Source organism: Microcaecilia unicolor, chromosome 3, assembly GCF_901765095.1.
Source record: "Microcaecilia unicolor chromosome 3, aMicUni1.1, whole genome shotgun sequence".
NCBI lineage: Eukaryota > Metazoa > Chordata > Amphibia > Gymnophiona > Siphonopidae > Microcaecilia > Microcaecilia unicolor.
This window is the reverse complement of record NC_044033.1, coordinates 68898336-68923856: the sequence shown is the minus strand read 5'-3', so window position 1 is coordinate 68923856 and position 25521 is coordinate 68898336. Positions and strand designations below refer to the sequence as shown.

Here is a 25521-nt window from a genome sequence, read left to right as displayed (position 1 = left end):
GGGGGATCCTACTCTACTTGGCTCACTATTTGCTGGTATTAATTGGCATATTGCCGCATCGATGTTGGCTTCAAAACAGAGGAGCTCTTGGAGTTTTTGTTTCTATTGTTACTTGCTTCCTCGAGCTACATGATGGACCACTTCAATTCCTTCCTATGCTAGCCTATGTGGCACAGCCATGATGGCTTTATTCTGGTGGAAGGGTTATGGGAATGGGGAGAAAAAAAACTGTTTTTCAGGCAGTCACCTGTTCCTATTGGATATACATTTTATATATTTGTGATAAAACTGTTCCTACATGAGTGATCACGTGATGCGGTGAGCAGAGCAGGACATGTTAGCGAGGAGCTGCTCTAGGGCCACCCTCTAAATGTATTTTAAAGCTCCCCAAAAAAGCTTCAAATTTGGTATAAACCATGGATAAGCACCTCCTCTGTCTCATGAATGGTTATGTTACCCGCGCATCCCAACCACCTGTCACTAAACCGCCACAAACAGAAAAGACTCGGAACCATGGGACGGAGCACAAGATGGCAGCACCACTGTCGCCCCCCCATAATTGGGTTCCGCTCCAGCGCTTGTAACTGAACTCACAGCAATGGTGGTCTTGGCATTGGCTTACTGGTTCACACAACTGATTGCTGGTATTGATCAGATCACCTGAGTTAATGAGACGCTGGGTTTAAGCCCATACAACCAATCTGGCCCGCTTAGAGGCATTGGTGGAGGCTCAACAAGCGAAAACTGATGATCTTGAAAACAGAGCTCGCCAGGACAATCTTTAGTTTGTGAGGTTTCCTGAATCCCTGGCTGACTGTTTCAAACCTTGGAAATCTGGCTGATGGCACATTTTCTCCAGCCGGGGGTGGGGGGGGGGGGGGGGGCACAGATTCAACTGGAGAGGGCACATCGGGTAGGGCTGAACCAACCAGATGCTAGGAGCCCCTGTGTGGTAGTAGCAAAATTCCACTGCTACACCCAAAAAGTCTAAGTTCTTCGCTCTTACAAATCTAATAAAACAACGGTGATTTTTGAAGGCAGCCCATGTGCATATTTCAAGACTACTCTGCATCATTGTCAATGAGACGCAGGGAATTTGCTGGTGTGTGCACAGCACTCGTGGGCAAAAGCATGCGGTTCTTGCTGCAATATCCTGCAACTCTCAGAATTCCACATGAAGGACAATGGTGTTCCTTTCTTTCTCATGAGAAGGCTCAGGAGTGGCTCAACACACTGACAACAACTTGAACTTTATCCCCATGGATGTGGTGATGGGATGACTAGTGATTTGGGATGACAGCCTCATGGGCCTTCTGACAACCCGCGTTTTTCCTCTTCTCATGGAGGGACCTGTGTTTGAGTGTTTGTGGCATCCCAGGTTTAGGAGAGTGAAAGTTGTGTCTGGTTCAGAGAGGGTGGTATATTATGCTGATGATAACCTGCTTGGGCTGATGAGATGTCATAGTAACTGCTACATTGGAGGGATAGTGCCCTAGGTTTGCTAGTGAATCACTTTTTCTCTGTGGAGAACTGTCAGTCCAAGTTAAAGTGGGGGAATGATATTGGGCTGCTTGGAGAGTGTTGTGGAGCCTGTTACAACTTGAGCCATGGAGTGTGAACGTTGAGGTTGGACTAGAGAGGGGGTTGCAATACACTGATGTCCCCCTCCATACTATCCTTTCCATGGCAGGGCTTCAGTGTCTGGTATCATGAGGTCCCTGATACTCCACTAGCCTCTTCTTCTCATGGTGAAAAGCCCATTGGAGTAAATGTGGGAGAATGATAAGGGTTGCTGTGAGAGTGCTGTGGTATCTGTTATTCTTTGGGTTCAGGCATGTGTATGTTGTGGTCAAATAAGAGAAAGTGGGATTTATACAAGGATGTCTGGTGATGATGTGAGTTGTGACTGTAGGTCCCTTGTATGAGGGAGTGCTCACAATAGTTCCCAGAAATGGGAACAATATGTGGACTTTAACTCCTCTCACAGGGATTCCCCAGTGTTGTTCTGGGAAGCATCTATAGCAGTCTTGCGGGGAGACATCATTGCTTTTTTGTGTGCAAGAGTCAAAAGGTTGTCACAAGGTATTTTAAACCTAAAGTGCAAATATAGAGTAAACAAGAGGGTTTATATATCACACCCTTCTCGGGAAAGGAGAGAAGCCATGATGGCCTCCCTAGCGGCTCTAATTCACTTCTCTATTAGCATGCAAAGAAGCAGTTTTTCTAACGTCAGCATCAATTTCATTGTTTTGGGAATAAGGCAGGTAGTCTTTTGGCCCAACTCACTACAATGGCAAAATCTTCCACCTTTATCCCTACCCTAGTGTACACTTCAGGAACCAGTGTTCATAAATTGGAAGAGGTGGCAAGGATATTCTTTGATTTTCTTTCTACTCTGTACACAACCACGGAGGAGGAGTTGGGGCCTTAGGTGCAAGACTATTTGGAGGATTCAGGCCTTCCTCAGCTCTCTGCACGTGTTTTAAAGGTACAAAAGGTCATTAAATCACTTTTGCGAGGGACTGCCCCAGGTCCAAACTGCTTCTCTAATGAGTACTATCGACTACTGTCTTCACAAATATGTGCACCTTTGACTCTCTACTACAAAGCTGTAGTCTCCCAGGGTATGCTCCCTCCTCATGCCAAAGAGGCTCTTATCTGTTTGATCCCTAACCAGGGTAAGCCTCAGATCACCCAAGATCCTAGCAGCCCATTTCTTTGTTAAATGTTGATATAAAAATCCTGTGGCAGATTCTGGCTGATAGATTGGCCCCTCAAATGCCAACACTAGTGGGGAACCACTGAATGGGCTTCATGAGGGGCTGCCACGCTGTGCTGAATGTGAGGAAGGCATTAATAGCTATTACACAGAGCAGAGCCACACACACTCCTATTTTAGTGGTCAGCTTGGATGCAGAAAAAGCATTCGATTGGGTTAAATGGTTTTATTTATTTGAAGTGCTTAGATATGTGGGCCTGGATGGTTAGTTGGGAAAGGCGATTCATTCCCTTTATAAAAAAAACAGTGCTAAGTTGTTAGTGAATGGTGCTCACATCCCTGTTTCTACAATTCAGCAAGTTACCCATCAAGAGAGCCCACTCTCTCCTTTGCTCTTTCTATTATATTTGAACCCCTATTGTGTAACATTCACATTGATCAAGGAGTGGCGGGTGTACAACTGCCATGTCTTACAGTTAAAGCTCTTGCATTTGTGGATGACATTCTGATAACACTATCTCAGGTTTGCCAGTCCTTGCCACAGTTGTAATCGATTTTGGCTGAATTTAATTTTTACTCTGAATTCCAGCTTAACTTCCTTAAATCCATGGCACTGTGGTATGATCGGATACTATTATCATATCTAGTGGCAATACCCAAAGATTCAAGACTTTGGGCAATCAGTGGTAGATCTTATTGCCACGATCACCACAGTGTATTATCCCCGGCAGGAATGGCATTGCTTGCTCCATGTTAAACCTGTTGGCATCAAACCGGGTATACAAAAACTGGCTTGCCATTTTTTTTACAGCAAGCAAACTTTTGATAGTGACATACTGGAAACAAAATCACATGCCAACCACATATCAAGTATTAAAGAAGCTAGATTTTATTTGTCTCATGACAAAGTTGACTGCATTAAAGAATGGACATATTCAATCTTTTCATAAAGTCTGGGACGTATATCATGGATAGAGAGATGGTAAAGGATACTTTTGACAGATATAGTTCAGAGACGGAAAATATTGCTGATTTATTGGTTTCCCCTTCTCTTTGCCTCTATTGTAACCTGAGAGGTGGAGAAGGGAGGACATAGTTTTGTTTTTCATACCAAGGGGTCCTTTTACTAAGGTGCGATAGGGCTCTATGCATGATGTGCAGCGAGCACCCAAATGAGACTACCGCCAGGCCAGCGCACCCTCTTGGTGGTAATTTCAGATTTGGCGAGTACCCAAAACGAGTGGATGAATTATTTATTTATTTCTTCCTGCGTGTGCCAGTTCCGGTGGTAATCGGCACGTGGCGTGTGTCGACCAGTCACCGTGCATGTAGTGCATGAGCCTTTACCACTAGATCAATGGGTGGAATAAAGGGCTCAGGCCGGTTTTTGGGCGTGTGCTGGTTTCATTTTTACCACAGGCACTTTTCCCGTCCCATTTTTTAAAAAGCCTTTTTTTTTGTAGATGTGGCAAAAACTGGCCCGGCACACACCCAATGCACGTGCCTACACTACCATAGGCCACCTTTTACCGCTGCTTAGTAAAAGGGCCCCCAAGTGACAGCCTGGGGTTAGGGGGGGCATGGGATTGGGGAGTTCTGTATTATACTTTCTGTATCTGTATTATTATTGGCTTATATGCTGTATGATGTTTATATTTTCAATACAATTTGAGAAACTGAAAAAAAAACTGATAGACCTGGCTTTTCCAACAAACATTTGGTTCCCACAGTTAATTCCCCCATCCCCACCCCCTTCTCTCTCTCTGGGAAACACATGTCCTACCTCTTTATATCTCTTCCTTCTACTTTTTCCTGCTATTCACACTTATTGATTATTAAGATACTTGTACACCTCTTAGCTGCAATAACTTTTGTGGTTAGTGGTATATCAAATCATTTAAACTAACTAAATAAATACATATCTTGTTCCTCACCTAACACAGCCCCAAAGATATAAAGTATGGACTATTTTGTCCTACTTCCTAAAAATAATGGCTACAACAATTGATAAACCCAGGGAAATGCGGTAGCAATAATAATCAATCATTTATTAGAAAAATACATTGTCCTCTTTTATCACTGAAATAGAGAAAGATATTTTATTCTAAAACTGCAGGCACGGAAATCCAATTAGCTATTCAGTCTCTAACACCTTAAAGCCATCAGAGCTGGACAGGTTCTCTGTAGCATTTATCAAACATTTAATAGTAAATTGTCTTCTGCACTTACAAAGATTTTTCAGGAATGCATCTCCCAAGGTACAGCAGATAGCAAGTTCGAAGGAGCAATGATTACAATTCTGAGCAAGACCTATTATATACTCTAAACTATAGGACTGTCTAATTAATAAAAGAGGATTGTGAGGTCTGACAAAGATTAGGTAAGAATAAGTCACATATAAGCAGTTTCTATAAAGATGTTATTCTTCTAACTATAGAAAAGTATTTCATAATTTCCTGTATAAAGTCAAAGCACTAGAGAAACCTGTTGTGCTGTTTCACTGGATCCCTTATAGACTTTTGTTCAGATAGTGTGATTACGTTTTCCGAATGGTGAATTGGATTGGTTTTCCAGTAAGGTCAGCATGCTCTACAAAGCTCCCACACTTCTGGGACACAACATCCTATAAAATGTATTTGCTTTTGGTGAGGAATGTAGCAAAGATCCCTTTATCACCATCCCTGTTTAACTCAACTATTAGCTATTGCTGTCTGACAAAATCAAGAAAACCAAGGTACTGAATATGAAAATACCGGGAGCAATTTGGAACAGCCCTCAGTCTGTAATACGTACAGATACTTTGTATATGTGCAGAGCAACCAGTTTTCAAAACACCAGCACACACTAGAAGTACCCATATATTTTGCACGTAACATGTGCCTGGGCAGGTGGCCAAACTGGTGCAAAAATATCTGTGTGTGAACTGCTCTCCCCTGGATTCTATATAGTGTGCCTAACGTTTCATGCCAAAATCCAAACAGATTCTATAACAGCACACGTAACTTAATCAATCAGCATTGTTAACAGCACTTAACAAGCACTAATTGACAAAATTAGAATATATGCTTCTAAATCGCTAAGCGTATTCTGTAATACAGAGCACCTAAAGTTTACTGCATGCAGGCAAAAGGGGTGTGAGTACGAGCGAGGAAATGGGCATTTCATAGGCGTTCTAAAATTTACACGCGTAGATATAGAATATGGCTCCGTGTGCCTAAATCTACACGCCAGGATTTACACCATGTTTTCGTTGGTGTAAATGGACGTGTGTAGTTTTAGGCGCTGGGATATCAACCAAAAGTGTATTCTATATACCACGCCTAAATCTAGATGCCACTTATAAAATATGATTAGGTGGAAATATTTTCTGCGCAGATTTTTTTAGGCACCGTATATAGAATCTCCTCCTCTATGCCTATGTATAGGCTTGAGCGGTATATCAAATGTGCTAAATAACTAAATGTATGTATTTGAAAATTGAAATGTATGTATGCTGTTTGATTCCAGGAATTAAACATGCCTACAGAACATCTAGTTTTAACCCAGTTAAAAATATGCATGCTATGGAAGACCACACATAGTTTTAGCTAAGCCTGCTTGTGGAAGGAAAGGGACTGGGAGAATTGTGGCGCAAAGGCACTTGATCAGTTAGATCACATTTCAGTGGAGGTCAGGAAAAGCACTTCATTGATATCCTCAAGGCCAACATGAAGAAGTACAACATCAACACTTACCCATGCGAGATTATTGTCCCGAATCACCCCAGAAAGAGGAAGAGTCTTCAACAGGGATCCTGGCACTTCAAAATACAACTGCAAAAGAAGATGGCAGAATAGAAATTATAGAAATAGAATGTGGCAGATGAAAATCAACAACTAGAGCCAAAAAGATTTGTACAATTTGAGAAAGTTTATATCAATCCTAGATAAGCCTCAGCAGTCATCTTCAGACCAACAGCCAGGACATTTACATTTTACATTGGGATCTTACAGCCTGCTACAACCAACGAGTTCAGAGTGGATGACATACAAAAAAAAAGGAGCATAAATTATTAAACGATCGTATAATAATCGCAAAAAATAAAAAATGTAAGGGATTGCCAGTGGTAATGACAAGAAATAACAAAAAGAGTTTTATAGCTTCAGTTTGCCTCCCCTTGAAAACGGTGATAGTTTATTTTTTTTTCCTGCTGTATCACAGACAAACATTCTTTAAGTAGCTAACATCAGTGAAAATTATCCCTCCCAAATGTTTAGTCAAAGGGTTTGCCCATTCCAACATTTATATCCTACTTTCCCATTTTCCAAAAATGTCCAACATATTAAACGTGTTTTTCATTATGTTCTGACCCAAATCATTTAAGGCACAGTGATAATCTGCCTTGCACCCCCAACCCAAAGCTGTGGAGGAGTGTTTATAAGTGTGGTAACATTTACACCTGTGTTTACAAAAGCGAGCTATAGGCGTGTTAGTGTCTAACACGCATTAAACGCTAATGCGTGTTAAACACTAACGTGCCTATAGGAATGTATTGGCACATTAGTGTTTTACGCGCCTTAACTTTATAGGCACGTTAAAAACGCTAACACGCCTTAGTAAACATACTCCTTAATGACATACATGCAGTACCTTAGCCAGTTCAGATCATGCCAGGGCTTTCCACAACTAGCTTTAATAATGTGTCTATCTCTTTTAGATTGCTCCAGAGAGGCTTGTTATTCTTATCCAAGAATATTCTTCATCTTTTTAGATACAAATATAGGTTTTGCTGATAACAGAAAAGCACTGTTCATTCTTTTTAGATTCAGAGTAACCCTTCATTCACCCTCCCCATGAAAAGTCAAGCCTAATTCCCAACCTCTTCTACCATATTAAATCCAGTCATTGGATCTGAGGATTTATAGCAAGTCACATCAAATAAACAAGGAAAACTATTCAAACATAAAGCCAGTACCAAGATAATTCTTTCAATAGTATTTTAATATACTATTTTAATAACCATAATAAAGCTAGGTAGCCACGCTGTCCCCCACAGTAGCACAGGGGTCCTTTTACTAAGCTGCAGCAAAGGGGGGCCTGCGCTGGCGTGAGTGTGTGTTTTTGATGCGCGCGCTGAGGCCCCCTTTTACCTCAGTAGGTAAAAGGCTTTTTTTTACAAAAGAAATGGCCATGCCGCAAGTGAAGCACTTGCCACACGGCCATTTCCCGGGGGGGGGGGGGCACTTACTGCCACCCATTGAGGTGGTGGTAAGGGCTCCCGTGCTAATATGTGGCACTGCCTGATTACCGCTGGGTAAACACCGGCACTACAAAAATAAAAATAATTTTTGTAGCGCCGGAAATGGCGCACGCTGGGAGTGAGAAATACCGCTGCGCTGCTGTGGTAGCCTGGTGGTACTTGCTGTTTAGTGAGTGGTAAGCCCACATTGGACTTACTTAAAAGACCCCCATAGTTACAGACGGCAGATATGACTAGCATGGTCCATCTTGTCTGCTCAGTAAGGCGGATAGAGCCATATTTGCTGCTCCATGCAGAACAAAAGGTATGACTCTAGCCCAGGGGCGTAGCCAGAACTCGAAGTGAGATGCCCCCTTCACCCATAAGGGCTATCATAGTAGTGTATAGTTGGGTGGATTTTGGAGGGCTCAGGAGACAAGATAAGGGAGCAAAGGTGAGATGTAACCTGGAGCATTTTCATGAAGTGCACAGAAGTGCCCTCTAGGGTGCCCCATGGCTCTCCTGGGATGTCTGGGGGACCAGTCTACTAAAAATGCTGGCTCCTCCTACATCCCAATGGTACGAATCTCTACATTTTGCACTTATTCTTTAAGACATCATATCAAAAATGTCCCTCTAGATAACTTTGGAAAGGGAATGAGACTTGATATACTGCCTTTTTGTGGTTACAATCAAAGTGGTTTACAAGTTATATACAGGTACTTATTTTGTACCTGGGGTAATGGAGGGTTAAGTGACTTGCCCAGAATCACAAGGAGCTGCAATGGGAATTGAACCCAGTTCACCAGGATCAAAGTCCACTGCACTAACCACTAGGCTACTCCTCCACTGTAAGTCTAAGTGCTTTGAAAATAAGCTTCATGGTCAGTTATAACTTGTACACCTTTTCCACAGGATGTGAGTCTTCTCAACAGCATTCGTGTTACTATAAAGCTTTGAATTGTCACAGTTCCTGAACACCTCCATAGTTATATGAATTAAAATTCCAGAATTATATAAGTGAAATCATACTGCCCCAAAGCTTGTTCTGTTAGATATTAAAGTTCAAATATTGTGTTTGTTTTACTTAAGTGCTCTAAAGTGCTTCAAAAGACATCAGCTCGTATAAAAACAAATACTCTGATAGCCTAGGTTATCGAGGCACAAGATTTTGTCGCCAGCAGTCAGACATCACATACGTATAACAATTGTCTGCACTGAAAACTTCCAGTATGCCTGTGTAAAAGTCTGGGCTTTATTTGACGAGGGTCCAGTTCAACCACAGAGGCTGCTTTATGCACATGAAAGCAGTGAATTGACCAACTGAGCAATGAGGGAAGTCTTTTTCTGGCTTTATCAAAGGAACAATATTTGGTTTTCTTTTCCATGGGTTATTCTGCAGTCACACATACTCGCATGATTGTTAATTTTCCTCCCTCATTTTGAATAATTGCAGTCAGGACAGCATCACAGATGCTTATTTGTGTATGTGACAAATTATTAATTTTCTATCAGTAATATCAAAAATATATTTTCTTGACTTATGGTTTATTAGACTTGATATATACTGCCTTTTCAATAATATATAAAGTGCTGTATAAAACAAAATATATTAAAAGTCAGAAAGGAACAACATTGTGACTATATAATAGAACAGTAATAGCAACTGAATATCTGAAAATAAGGCAAAAAGGAAAAGAGAGTGAGGAGCTAAATAGGAGCAAAGGGGAGAATCATTGAGAGTTTTTTTTTTTTAACTAGCTTACCTGCACGAATTTGTTAATCAACCACAATTTTTAAATTTCAGTAATTGACTTAAAATCATAACATTTAATCTTAAAATTTGATATCAAACCGAAACAGTGCATGTCCCAAGTTTTGGCCATTATCTGTTAAAATGCTCTAAGGTTTTGCACACTAATAGCCACAATCAGTGCACAGCAACTGCAAAACTTCTGCCTTAACCGATGCGGGTATTCCTAGCATTTTTTGGAGGTCTGCCATATGGTAATGACTTTATCTTTATGTTAATAGCATGGTCGTTAATACACTATTTGGTTGATGCTAAAAGCGATTTAAGCGAGCAGGAGAGGCTCTGGCCCGCTTAAAATGCCTGGGGCTGTCCAACAGTGGCACCTAACCAGGCTCTGACCACCCCCCAAAAAATGTGGGTACATCGGGAGTGGTACAAGGGGAAGTATTGGGGAAGAGCTGTCTGTTTGCAGGTGGCAATATTCAGTGCTGGGACCTTCATAGCTAACCTGGCCAACTTAGGGTAAATCAAAAGCAGTCCTAACTTGGCTGTTGCAGCTATGCGGGTTCCAGCACTGAATATTGCCACCTGTGTAACCACCGGCTCTTCCCCAATACCGCCCCCTGTATTACCCCTCTCCCCTGAAGCAGCCTGCCTCCTTCCCTTCCCTATCCCCTAACTCGTGCCAGTAAGCACTTTCCTGTCCCTCAAACATCCCCCTCAGGTGTAGATATCCCCCTCCCAGGCCTACCTGTATCTCTGGTGGTCCAGTGGGGGCAATGAAGGCAGGACAAAATCCCACTCATTCCTGCCTCTTTCAGCTGCCTTCAGAAAATGGCTGCCGTTTCCACTATCTTGGTTGGTGCTAACAGAATAGAAGGATCACCAGACCTCTTTATTAAGGAGACCAAATTGATGAATAAGCTTCATTCCCTTCCTTGGGATGATCTGGAGAGATGCTTCAAGGTATCTAAAGTTGATGCTCAGGTGTTTGAATGGACTATCACCATACTTTGGGAAACATATCCCGATTATTTTATCTTATATGTCCATGAGCAGACCTATAGGATCTTTTTGACCCCTGATGCAGGCGTTTGCACGCCGAAACACGGCCTGTGTCGGGTCATTTTCAGAAAAAAAAGGTTTATATTTTTCTCAATCCTGAAGGCCCGGTGTTTGCTTTTTTTGTGTTTCTGTTAATTTTTAAAATTGCCATGGGGGCACTTACCACCACCTATTGTGTAAGCAGCAAAGGCTCCCACGTTATCTATGTGCTAACCGGTTAGCACACGGTAATGAAGATGTGCTAACTGGTTAGCATAAAAACACCTACTCTTTGCCTCGACATACCTCCACAAAGAAATACAAGAATTATATAGCATGCAGTTACTGCACTCACATCCCAAAACTAATGCAGAACAAATTAGTATGTCCCGTGTTAGGCTTTTTTTTTTTTTTGCTGTTTTAGGTGTGCAATAGGACCTAGGGCCCTTAGGCATGCTAGTGTTTTTAGCGTGTGCTAAAAATTAGCACGCACTAACCATCTACATGGTTAGCATGTTTTAAAAATGCTAGCACTCCTCTATCACAGCTTAGTAAACAGGGCCCCTAATGTAACTAAGTAAAAGGACCCCATGGTGCTGAACACTGAAGATAATAAAATCATTCTTTGGTTAAAGGAAATTTTCTTAAATATATCACTGTTGGAGACTGTATATGTACAGTATGAATAAGCACATCTGTTTTAAAAGATTGCTTCTTTAAATTCACTCTTGTTTCCTTTGAAGTGTGAGCAAATGTGCTCAGTGTTTTATGGTGGGTGGGTGGGTGTGTATATACACACATACACATGCACACACCTATAAATACATAGATATAAATGTTGTTGAGGTTTTTTCCTTTTATAAGAGAGGACATGAAAGAGAACGAGAGGGAGACAACTTATTTAAAACCTGAATATTGTTAGACCTCATAAGCATTGTTAAAAATAATAATAAAAAAAAGCTCTAAAGAACTGCATATGGATTAGGGGGGATGAATATTCTATTATTTCAGTCTGTTCTACTGATCTTCTTATAGTGACTTTGTGCTTCAGAAATCTGCCAGGAATTTGGCTTTGCTGTAGTAGACAGTCATTTTAAATGTGTATCAAGCACTTGATAGTGTATGATTTGCGTGATGTTGCATTCCCATTCCCTAAATTTTCCACCAATTTATTACTTTTTTCATACTGTTTTAATATTTCAGGATGATGAATATATACAGCATCATTAAAGGTAAATAAAAAATGCATGAAATTAAAAAATGGAATATTAGATGTTTCTTTGCTGTAATCCCTAGGTCCAATAAGAATGAATAGTCTCTCTTCTGTCAAGTAATCCCCAAACATGATTAGAGACCTTGTAGTTTTCACATAGTCCACATAATACTATTTATGGAAGGTTTGAATAACAGTTGTTATTAGAAGACCTTTAAAGGCATTTTACAATTCAACAAAGTATGCTTTCCTCTTAATCTTGCCACATTTATTTTGTGTGTGTGTGTTGATGGCACTGTGTTTTCTTTTCTTTGATGTGCCATTATATCTATATATATATATTTGGATGGGGGCACTGTGTGCCAGGGAACACAATGTAAGTTTGTGATCCAAGTCGTCTCTCACAAAATGTGAGTTGATGACAGTTTTAACATAGGGCAGTTCCAAAGCTATTCTGAGAAGTCCACTGCCAGTCTGGTTTTTGAATATCCACCATGAATATGCATGAGCTAAATGTGTGTAGAGCAGTTGTGAGTCTAGCAGTTGGCGTGCCTGCATAGATTCCCATTGCCAAGATTTAACTTATAGTTTGACCACAGTATTAGACAAGCTGAATAATATCTGATTTTCAGACTTTCTGGCCTCTTCCTGAAAGAGGGAGATATGAGTGTGTATTATATCAGAGGGAGAGAGTCGGTTTCAATAGTACACTTCCTTGACTATAAAACCTTGATTCAAATCTAATATCTGTCTTTGGCTTCTGATATCTCCCCAGCCTCTGAGCACTTACTACAAGGCGAGACCCTTTCAAACCACTGACTGAGCAGTATAAGGCCACAGATGATATAGTCCTATACTGAGCTACCCAAGCTGGTATAAGTTGCTGTCCTGTTGGATCCCTGAGGAGAAAGGAGAGACTGGGCTACAGCTTGTGAGTTCTAGCAAGGCAACCTGGCCACATATGATGGTGTTCCAGGAATGCACAAGACTGAAGGAGAAATCATCAATTTTATGTACAGGGCTCTAAAGGATTCATCTACTTCTAAACTGAACCTGAACCATCAAGGCATTTACTATACCTCAGGTGTATTTGAGCTTCTACAACATCTTATCATAAGAACTGTGAATGCAGATTTATCTCATACAAATTCATTAGTTTTGTAAACCGCTCAGGTCTGCAAGTTAGGTTGAGCAGTATAGTAAATTCTAATAAACTATAAACTATGGATATTTTGGAATCCTGACTGACTGCAAGGATGCCTGGCAGTCGTTGATTGGACCTATGCAGCAAGCATACAGACATAAATGTATCCTTTACCTCACTCAACTTCCTGCCCTGAATCAAAAATTTGGTGGGACCATGGAGGCCTCGGTATTTTTAATCTGTAAAACATGGTTCTCCCTTTTAATGTTGTTTACCTCACAGCCAGAAGTGGTTCTTCCAACAAAAATGTTTGTTCTATACCTTTTTGAAACAAAGAAAAATTGGACTACCAAACACTGCTAGCTCTAATTCAAATTATGGCTGCAGATTCCTGTGTTTCTTACACAGGGGGCAGGTGTAGCAGTAAGAGGCCAAGTAGATAGCTGTAAAGGTTGATTTGGCACTATACAAGGTATGAATTCCAACAGACAGAATTTATTTTGGGACCATACAGAGTCTGTATTGATGTTAATAAACTTTCAAGACTATACATCATCATCAACTCATTTTCTTGAAGTCACCTTCACTGTTTCCTGAGTGTAAAATCTAAATACACCACATCCTACACTCTCCCTTGATCTAACTCTCTAGTCACCCAGTCAAAGAAATTAATCAGATCTGTCTGACAAGACATGCCTCTAGTGAATCCATGTTGCCTCGGGGCCTGCAATCCGTTGGATTCCAAAAACTCCCTCTGTTTTGAAAGCGTTTCCATTAATTTTCCATCATGGGAAAAAGAGAAGGGATTTTATTTCAGTTACTTCCTGGTCACTATCATGGATCCTAAGGACCCTGCAATACCTTGCAAAACAAAGTTCAAGATAGTTTCCCTAGGCACTCTACTCCCAATGATTCAGGAACATGGTTGACTATGCTTTCTGACTTGAAGAATGCCTATACCCATATACAGATACATCCGATGTATATATACATTTATAACTTGATAATGATCATTTTATACAAATCTCAATTTCATTTTATTATAGTACTGGAAACTTTCCTTTTTTTAAAAAATGAGGACTATTTTTGACCATATAGATTAATATGAATTAAATATTCTTTCTCTCTCACTAATATTGATTAAGACATGGATTATCGCCCAGATTCCATATAATGCGACATGAGTTGCATGCACAATTCACATCGTATTCTGTATTGCGCGCACAGCTTATTTTAACAAGCCAATCAGTGCTGATAATTGCCAATTAACAGGCAATTATTGACACAAATTGTCTTTAATTAGAATTTATACGCGCAACTTGCTAAGAGTATTATAAACTGATGCACGTAAATTCTAATGTGTGCTGCAAAAAAGGGGACATGGCCATGGTCGTGGAATGGGTAGGTAGTGACCATTACTAAAAATTATGTTTTCTGTTATAGAATACACCCGCTCTGCACCTAACTTATGGCTACTTTTATAAAGCTGCGCTAGCAAGTCTGGCACGGTAAATGCAATGAAGCCCATTGAAATTGAATGGACTTCATTGCATTTGCTGCACTCAAACTGCTCGCATGGCTTTGTAAAAGGAGCCCTTAGTCGTTGGCATTTGCACTAAGTTTTACTTGGCATAATTGTTGCATTCTCGAGGACCTTGGCATTCTGTCAGGCTTCTTCCCCGGGAACCCTGGGTACGTGAGTCCTTGGACCACGGCCGAGGAGCGGCAGTGGCAGGCAAGATCACCTTCGGAGCAGCGAAGAGACAAGGCTGGACTGGAACCCCGGACTGGAGTCCTGCACTGGAACACTCGGGACTGGAATGCACCGGACCGGAACACATTGGAGTAGGCTTCACCTACGCTTAGCTGCCTTTCCCCGAGGGTTGAGCCCTCAGGTTCGAGCAGCTGGTAGGGCTTACAGGAAAACCAGAACTGGAACCAGCAACAGGAACAACCGGAGTCAGGATCCAGCAGTGCTCCCAGGTACCTAGGCTAACGTGAGACAGGCAGGCAGGGAATGTCTGGGTTCTGGCAAAAGTCCGAGACAGGTGGCTGGCAGAGAAGATCTGAGTACAGGCAATAAGCAGAGACAGGTGCCTGGCAGAGAATAACTGAGTATAGGCAATAGGCAGAGACAGGCGTGGTCAGGTTCAAAGCAGGAGTCTCTGGGCATGCGGTTAGCAGAGCAGTAGATAGGTACAGGCAAGGGTCAGAACCAATAGCAAGACTAGGGCTGGAGCTCCAGTAACAAGGAGAACTGGCAAAGGATAAGACTAGGGCTGAAGCTCCAGAAACCAAGGAAACCCCACCGGGGAAAACCAGAGGCTAAACTCAGGAGACCTGTAAGCTGTACACAGGCTACCAAGCAAGGCTGTGCCCAAGCTAACTAGTCAAACACTAGGCAATCACACAGAACTGGACAATGTAGCAGTGCACAGAGCACTCTAGCATACCAGGGACCTTATACGATGCAAAGGCAAGGGCTGCAGTCTCCAAGTGATTAATAAAGCCCTTCCACACCAGAGGCACAGCCGCAGCAATCTCCTTGCCTCCAAACAGAGGCTTGACACACAGAGAAGTCAGCCCCACAGGAAGGAATAGCAGGAGCCATCTTGGATACTGGCATAGAGGAATCGGCAGCCATCTTGGAAGAGGCATAGCCCACACAGGTGAGGTCCAGTAAGGCAATCAGCACACAGAGCCAGAGAGCAACTAAGACAGAGACAGACACAGAGACAAGCAGAAGCCAGCCCAGCCACTGACTCCCTGAAACAGGGTACGAATGAGGGTGGTCACGGCCACAGACGTGACAATAAGTTCCCATGACTAGATTTAATCATATGGAAGGACCCTAGGCATCCAATATAATAATTTGTACCTTAACGTTCTATGGCTGGCTGGCTGGGTTCGTAACATCCTGACGTCAGCAAGCCTCCAGCATTCCCTTCACTCTCACTGTCTCGCCCTCGCATAAAGACGAAATGACGTCAGAGGAAGGCAGAACAGTGAGAGGGAAGGGAACGCTGGAGGTGAGCTGACGTCAGGATGTTACAAATGCAAGCAAGTGAAGGCAACAGAACGGTGAACATGGAGGGGAGGAGAGAATCGCGGGACATTGAGGGGAGGGCAGGGCAGAGCAGAATCGATGGACATGGATGGGATGGGAGGAGAGGAGAGAATCGGACACGGATGGGAGGATAGGGCAGAGGAGAATCACTGGACATGGAGGAGATGGGAGGCGAGGGGAGAATCGCGGGACATGGAAGGGAGGGCAGGGCAGAGGAGAATTGCTGGATATGGAGGGGAGGTCAGAATCACGGGACACAGAGGGGATGGGAGGGGAGGGAAGAATCGTGGGACATGGAGGGGAGGGGAGAGAGGAGAAATCGCTTAGACGAGAGCCTTCCTAGGGTACGTTTAATTTTTGACGAAACGGGCTTGGTTACACTAGTATTCTATAAACTGTGCCTAAACAGGCGCGGTTTATAGAATACATCTAGGTGCATTTTTTTTAGCTGATTTTTATGGTGCCATATATAGAATCTGGCCCTTTGTGTTTTTCAGTCATGTTTTTGGTATAATGAGATTGTTATTTCTGGTAGAACATTTATATGACACTTTTGAATTTATAAATGCAGAATTAAAAAAGAGGGGGAGAAGTGGAGAACTGCTATGGTAGTTTGAAAATCGGTTCAGATCTTTGGTGTTGCCGCGATTACAGCTCTGGTAAGATTGTGAGGATTGTCACTATCAGTGTTTCATCCTTGTAGAGTGTCACCGTGCTTTCACTTGAAGTGAACTGAGCTGTCTCTCCAGTCTCCCTCCCTCCCCTGCCTCTCTCCCTCACTCCTTCTCAGCACTCATCATATTGAAGTCTGGGGAAAGGAATATATACTTTAAAAAAAAAAAAGATTTGAGGATTGGCCAATTTGTTCTGTTATAAAGAGATGTTTAGCTCTGTGAAAGGTGCTGGAGGATTTTAGTGCCTGACTGACATTTCAACAGTATGTCTGCCGGGATTGCTTACTTCATGTCCCTTCATATTCCCGCTGTGTCCTGCGTGAGTGCTCTTGTCTAATCTTCACAGTGAGGAGTCCAGCAGTCCCTTGGGCTTCTGCGCTCAACACCTTGTTAGGGCTTTACAGTGGCATAGCTCCTGGTTTATTGCTTGTTTTCTACTTGCATTTTAGGGTTTTTATATTTAAAGCCTTGATAAAATATTTTCAAATGGTTTTCCACAAAAAAAAACCAGTATACCTGCTAATCGTTTTGTTCTGCCTTTACTTACAGCTGGATTTAGAAACTATAATACAGTATGCTAGAAACAAACATGACTACATTAAGTCAGGTATAAATCGGTAGATCTCTGCTGTACTGGGAAGCTTCTCTTGTACTATAATGGCATTTGGCAGGCAAATACATTCAGCATTTCAAATAAATATATTTCAAATACATTAAATTAAATCCACCCAAAATGTTCCAGTGATGGAGAGATAGTGCTGGTGGGATATTTTATTCTGTTCGATACTAACTGGGGCATGTCAGCTACAAGTACTATTATTAATAAATGAATCCTGTACTTCTGCTTGAAGAGGAAGTAGGCCTTAGACAACAAAATTCATATTGAGGGGGCATACTTAAAGGCCAATAAACAATCAAAATGATACATTTTTATTGGACTTACTTGACTAGCTTTCTGGAGCTGATACTCTCCTCCTCAGGTCAAAGCAAACTAAGACCAGGATGATACCAGAAGATAAGGGCTGGACCCCACTAATATGGTCAGATCATTTTTTTATCCCACTTTGTAATCCATTGGCAAGAAACCAACAAGGACAAAAGGCTGCACAACAATGTATGTATACAGATAGTTCGCAGCAGAATAGACCAGGATACCTTCTGGCTTTACATCGAAGATAAATCAAAGGAAGTGGACTTTCACATCAACATACAACAATGGAACAATATTAGTGAGGCAGAATTGGATGAAATATCCCCAAAAGAAGGAAAAACAGATCAGAAAACATTAGAAAGACAGCTGGTTCAATGACACACGACTAGACTTGAAGAAATCCTACAGGAAACTAGACAGAAGCAGGAGAAAAACTCAAAGCACATCTGTCAGAAATGAATGGAGAAAAGCAGTAAACGATTATAAATACCAAATCACTACTGGATTAATTAAGGTCCGTGTGTTGATCATGTTGGGCCAAAATAAACATTTGCTGCAATCCTTGTGGCCTATGTTGTCTCCAATGGGTGTATTCGTCAGTCTAGGCTGTAGTATGTCCCTCAAATTCTGACCCCTCAAATAGGCAATACATAACTGATGGTTATGAAAGGCTGGATGGGCTTGTAATATTCGCCAATGAGACTTTAAAATCCAAACTGCTCTATTCATACCTTGAGTGTATCTGAGGATACATGTTTGTAACTGGTTGTCTACTGGTTTAACTCTTGATTGCAACAGAGCTCTGGTATAGGCAGTCTTTAAAATTGCTGCGGGGTATCCTCTTGTGGTGAATTTTTGCAGCAGAATCTTGGCTTCATCTTTAAAGGCCTTACAGTTGCTACATATTCTACGGAATCTAAGGAGCTGTGAGAATGGCAGACTGTTTTTGTGACTAAAGGATGATTGCTGTCATAATGAAGGAGGGTATTGCGGTCAGTTGATTTAGTGTATACTTTTGTGAACGATGATCGTTCTTGAATGACAAGGACATCCAAAAATTGGATTTGAAGCATAGATTGTTGTTTTGTGAAACTGATGTTGATATCTCTTGCATTTAACCATGTGAAAAATACTTGTAATTGTTCGTGGTTACCTTTCAATAACAGGAAAATGTCATCGATATAGCGGTGCCATGTGTATATCCATTTAGTCCAGGGGTTCTTCTCTATCCAGCGTTTCTCAAAGTGTACCATGTACAGACAGGTGATGGAGGGGGCGCAAATAGCGTCCCTTTTCTTGCTGGTAAAACTGATCCTTGAATAGAAAAAAGTTTTTCTTTAAGGCTATGGTAGCTAATTTTATAAGAAAAGAAGTAGATACTTGGTGGGGGCGTGGTCTAGTATCAAGGTGTTCTTGTATAATTTTGAGACAGTCTTGTTGGAGTAAGGACGTATATAACGCTGTCACATCTAGTGTGACCATCAGCAGAGGATGTGCGCTAGCTGGAACCAAACTTAGGATTGATAAAAAATGTGTGGTGTCACATATGTATGAATCACTATTTGTACCATAGTTCTCAGAGCGTTCCCATATCTCTCAGCTACAATTCAGATAAGTGGTGATCCTACCTGAGAACATGATAACATACAGACACACTGTAGTGGTTAGGAGACAGAAATAGTCTCCCCACGGAGGTTTTTGACTAATAACGAGCTCATAGTGTATTCAAGAATTACAATTGAGTAATCTATATACAGGATACACAGCAACCTGCTTTTTCTCTATACACGTAGTGCAATGAGAAGGCAGAGCTTCTAAAGTCTTTTCCTCCATTAAAGATATTAGTTTATCATTGAGAGTAATTCTTGTAATTTATAGATATAGATAAACATCAGCAAAATAGGTTTTGAAAATACCAATTTGGATGTTTTAAGAATAAAAATGTCCAAATGGTGCTTTATAACACTTTTTGGATATTGTTCTCTTTCGAAAATGAGCCCCACAGTAACCTATGGAACTTTGTAAGTCTAAAGGGTCCTTTTACAAAGGCATGTTAGTGTTTTTAATGCATGTTACAAATAAGCATGTGGTAAACATTAGAGTCGCCCATATAATTCAATGGGCGTTGCTAGCATTTAGCGCTTGCTGATTAACGCACGCTAAAACCTATAGCGTGCCTTTGTAAAAGGACCCCCAAGTGCTTTGAAAATGAGCTCCTATGTCATTTACGAAACCTGGCTATATTTTTACATTGATTAACTCTTCTTTTTAATGAACATTGACACATACTTAGAATGATGCTTTTGTGAATTTGAAGAAAAAGTCTACTAGATATCCATGTTGAATTCCTGGTTCTATAAAGTGGATTAGTTAAAGAGGTGTCAAAGGAGAAAAGATGAGAACAAGGATGGGGGGGGGTCTATTGATGTTCTGGGGGTGTAGGGTGTGGGGACCTGGCCAGATACCTTTATGTGCGTCCCAGCTATCATCCTTCTGGGACCTACATCAGATTTTTATCTGGTTCTGGCTGAATACTGGCTGGGACTCCCTTTTCTTGAGTCCTAACATACCAGTCTAAACAAGTGGGTTGTGCTCTTCCTACCATCAGATAGGGGTAGAGATATTGAATTATTCCAGTGACATCACCAGTATAAGGGCTGGTGCACTGAGGAACTCTCCAGTATACCACCGCCAAAGCAGTAATAGGTCCATTACTTAACAACCCAAATAAACCCCTCTTACTACTGCAGCCATAAATCTTAATCCAAATTTAATACCTATACATGCTACATGAGGTAACAAAAGAGCATAGAACCTGAAAATTCCTTCAGAGCCGCAGTCTTTCAAGTGGGAATGCAGGATAAGAAAAGGGAATTAACAGATATGACTACATTTCACATTCTTGATCATTTCTGCCATCCAGTCCAAACAGTGGGATGTATCCAAGCAGACTCTCACTGGGAGGGGGAAGACAAAGCCTCCTGAATCATTTGACCGCCAAAGACCAAAACCTCCTCTGTCTTGCACATCCAATCTATAACACTTCACAAAAGAATGGAGAAACAACCAAGTTGCCACTCTACAAATGTCTACTAGCAACACTGCCTGGGCCTCCGCCTGGGTAGCCCTCAGCACCCCCCCCCCCCCCCCTCAAGAACTTGCTTATTGCAACAAATGGACATGGCCTTAATGATTTCTTTGATACAACATGCTATAGTTCAGCTTCTTAGCATGCCCTGAATTGCCCTGGTCCAAAAATGTGGGCAGACTTACCACGTGATTAACGTGAAAGGGATATACCGTTGCAGAATAGCTTAAGTAGCATGTTGGCATCTTCTTGTGTAAGTCACACATATGTATGTATATATATATATATATATATATATATATATATACACACTACTATTCTAAACATTTATGTACATAATACACCTGTAAATGTTAGCACCTAGATTATAGAATTGCCCTTTGTATGCAAGGGGTGGCATGGGACTGGATTATCTAAGTATTTATTTAGTGGAGAGAAAATGTATATTGTTTGGGTCACAGACTGTGTAGTTGAAAGGTTAACTGCTGTTTGTTGGTGTTTAGCTTGATGTCTTTTAAATTACTTGATTTGTGATGTCTTATTGATGTTGGTCATGTGTTCTTTAGTTAATTGCTATATGTACTATATATATATATATATATATATATATATATATATTATTTGAACACCATTTTGGGTGACCTTTCTAATGCCAGACAATCAGCTTAGACGAACAGGAATAAAAATAAAATTTGGGGTTTGATGCACAAAAACAATTCTTTTTAAGTGATCAACAGGTTGAACTCCATTCTTTCTAAAGAGCCCATCAAAAAGCCATATGCATCTTCAGCAGTTACCTCATAAGCCTAGGTGAAAGGGAAGCCAAACATATGATGCACAGAGCAAAGCTCCAAATGTTTGCAAAAATTAACTTTTAGTTAAACTCAACTCCTCTTTTTAGGAATTGCGCTATATACCTGAAGAGGTTGACATATTCCTTTACAAAAACGTCTTTCAAAAGAAACTTTAGTTCCTGCAATAAACTGAATGCACAAATTGAAACCCTGTTAACCTGAGTGTGAAGCAGTTCTAGCCTACATATGCTGATGGAAACAGCTCGTAAAAAGACTTACAGTACTCTATAAACTTTTAATTGATTTAATGAATCAAATGACTGGGCAATTCCAACAGTGGGAAAAGAAACCAGCTTTACCTTGAGTTTATGAAGCAGTAAACCTCTCTCTTACAATGATTAACTATAAATAACTTACAAAAACATGAGTTCACACTAACATGTGTTCCATGCAGAAGGTATCACATGAGACAGTCATTTACTGCATCAGAGTCTTGTGACCAAATGCTACTGTACAGCAATTTGTTGAATGAACGTGAAAGGCTGTATTGAGTTACAGCAAGCACTACGTGGATTTTCTAATATAAAACAAATAGGAAAAGCATATGGAGAATGGCTCATGGAATTCTTTCCAATCACTCTGTATGTTTATGTGTGTGTGTGTGTATGTATATTTGTAGCCATGTTACCCCTGTCTGTGTACGTGTATGTCTATTGTGGTGTGGCTCAAACTTGAAAATGTACATAAGTACATAAGTAGTGCCATACTGGGAAAGACCAAAGGTCCATCTAGCCCAGCATCCTGTCACCGACAGTGGCCAATCCAGGTCAAGGGCACCTGGCACGCTCCCTAAACGTAAAAACATTCCAGACAAGTTATACCTAAAAATGAGGAATTTTTCCAGTCCATTTAATAGCGGTCTATGGACTTGTCCTTTAGGAATCTATCTAACCCCTTTTTAAACTCCGTCAAGCTAACCGCCCGTACCACGTTCTCCGGCAATGAATTCCAGAGTCTAATTACACGTTGGGTGAAGAAAAATTTTCTCCGATTCGTTTTAAATTTACCACACTGTAGCTTCAACTCATGCCCTCTAGTCCTAGTATTTTTGGATAGCGTGAACAGTCGCTTCACATCCACCCGATCCATTCCACTCATTATTTTATACACTTCTATCATATCTCCCCTCAGCCGTCTCTTCTCCAAGCTGAAAAGCCCTAGCCTTCTCAGCCTCTCTTCATAGGAAAGTCGTCCCATCCCCACTATCATTTTCGTCGCCCTTCGCTGTACCTTTTCCAATTCTACTATATCTTTTTTGAGATACGGAGACCAGTACTGAACACAATACTCCAGGTGCGGTCGCACCATGGAGCGATACAACGGCATTATAACATCCGCACACCTGGACTCCATACCCTTCTTAATAACACCCAACATTCTATTCGCTTTCCTAGCCGCAGCAGCACACTGAGCAGAAGGTTTCAGCGTATCATCGACGACGACACCCAGATCCCTTTCTTGATCCGTAACTCCTAACGCGGAACCTTGCAAGACGTAGCTATAATTCGGGTTCCTCTTACCCACATGCATCACTTTGCACTTGTCAACATTGAACTTCATCTGCCACTTGCACGCCCATTCTCCCAGTCTCGCAAGGTCCTCCTGTAATCGTTCACATTCCTCCTGCGACTTGACGACCCTGAATTTAATTACCTCACTAGTTATTCCCATCTCTAGGTCATTTATAAATACATTAAAAAGCAACGGACCCAGCACAGACCCCTGCGGGACCCCACTAACTACCCTCCTCCACTGAGAAAATGGAAGGGATAGTTTGGTTTGAATGGAGTCTTCTCAGGAGTAGCCCCCACGCTCTGGAATTTACTCTCAGAGGGGCTACATATAACTCGAGACTACCTCTACTTCAGGAAGCAGGTGAAAGCCTGGCTCTTCTCCCAAGCCTTTAATGTATAGGGTGACTGACTATACACTCATTCTGCACCTGGACTAGCTTGCTACACATATGTAACTTAGATCAGTTCCTTATCTCTTGCTTAACTATTCAACAAACTTGCCTTGAGTTTAGCTAACCATCAAATTATCCCAACTGACTCTGTGCCACGCATCTTGTTCCCAACACATATCTGCTCTTGGTCCCTCAGCTATATGATAAGCCATATTGTAGAAATTCTTTAGCATCATATCTATATGTTAGTTGACTGTTCTAATGCATGCTTATTAGGTGTATCATTAGCATTATGCTAACATTGTATTATATCTCTGGTATTTGAATTCCATACCCCATTTCTATCTTAAAAGCAGATTATGGATTTTTCCTCCAGGAACTTGTCCAAAACTTTTTCTAAACTCAAATACACTAAATGCTGCTATCACATCCTCCCAGAAATGAGTTCCAGAGCTTAACTATTTGTTCAGTGAAAAATATTTTCTTCTATTCATTTTAAAAGTATTTCCATGTAACTTCATTGTGTGTCCCCTAGTCTTAGTACTTTCTGAAACAGTAAAAAATTGACTCATGTTTAATTGTTCTAATCCACTCAGGATTTTGTAGACCTCCATCATATCTCCCATCAGCCATCTCATTTCCAAGCTGAAGAGTCATGGAGGGGCATTTTTGATATGATATCCAAATCCGGTTTTGAATGTTTTATTTTTTTAAATGTCCAAAAATCCAGTGCTAAACATGGTCATTTTCAAACCCGAAAAAAACGTCTATCTTTTGGTTTGAAAATCACCTTATTTTAGACATTTTTGTGCTCAGTGTGTCTTCTATTTAAGGGTCATTTTCAAATAAAAAATGCCCAAGGGAAACAAAAAGGAACAAAATCAAGCCATTGGGACATCTAGGGGCCAGCAGTCTTACTAGACTGGCCACAGAAACATTCCAGTAGAGTACTGACTCAGCTAGGGGGTACTGCATATAAAAGGTCCCAGATACACATCACATCATAACCCCTTACATTGTATGGTGAGCCCTCCAGGAATGCCAAAAAATGTATTGTACAAACTGTACACCACTACAAACAGTCTCTATTGCCTGCACATGTCACCTATATGTGGGCTCAGTAGGTAGTTTATGTTTTTTTTTATTTTATTTTTGTTACATTTGTACCCCGCGCTTTCCCACTCATGGCAGGCTCAATGCGGTAGGCAATGGAGGGTTAAGTGACTTGCCCAGAGTCACAAGGAGCTGCCTGTGCTGGGAATTGAACTCAGTTCCTCAGGACCAAAGTCCACCACCCTAACCACTAGGCCACTCCTCCACTTTCCACCACAAGTGTACCAGAAGAGTGGGATATGGACCTGCGTCCCTTTCTCTACAGTCCACTGCACCAACCACAAGGCTACTCCGGGGACCTCCTTGCTGCTCTCAGAAGAATGGTCATTATATCTGCAGCTGTCCTAGAGCCTCTTGGGGGGGGAGGGGATGAGAGGGGGGTCATTGACCACTGGGGGATTGGGTGGGGGTGGAGTCATGCCTTTATCCCTCCAGTAGTCAACTGGTCAGTTTGGGCACCTTTTTGGCACTTAGTTGTTACTGAAACAGGTCTAGCCAAAAACATCCATTATTGCAGAAAAACGTCCAAATAGTAAGCCCACCCTAGTATCACCCAAAACACACATCCAATACGCCCCCTTGAGATTTAGATGAACTGCATAGAAAAACATCTTAAAATGAGTTTTGAAAATATTGATTTGGACGTCTTTGCAAAATAAAAAAAACAAAGTCCATCTGCCACTTTGTGCCATTTAAAAAAAAATGAATCCCCTAATCTCTAAAGCCTTTTCTCATCCCTTTAACCATTCTGGTTGCCCTTCTCTGAACCATTAATAATTCTGCTATATCTTTTTTGA

At 41.3% G+C, this 25521-nt stretch overlaps 1 protein-coding gene across 4 annotated transcripts in view; it reads right to left on the bottom strand.

Moving 5' to 3' along the window:
- The window catches only part of ESRRG (estrogen related receptor gamma), a 1192991-nt gene that overhangs the window by 654749 nt on the left and 512721 nt on the right, over nucleotides 1–25521 (bottom strand). For all 4 annotated transcript variants that reach the window (XM_030196026.1, XM_030196025.1, XM_030196029.1 and 1 more), the window contains one exon: nucleotides 6454–6531. The gene's annotated coding sequence lies outside the window, so the exon portion shown is untranslated. The remainder of the gene's footprint in view (nucleotides 1–6453; nucleotides 6532–25521) is intronic.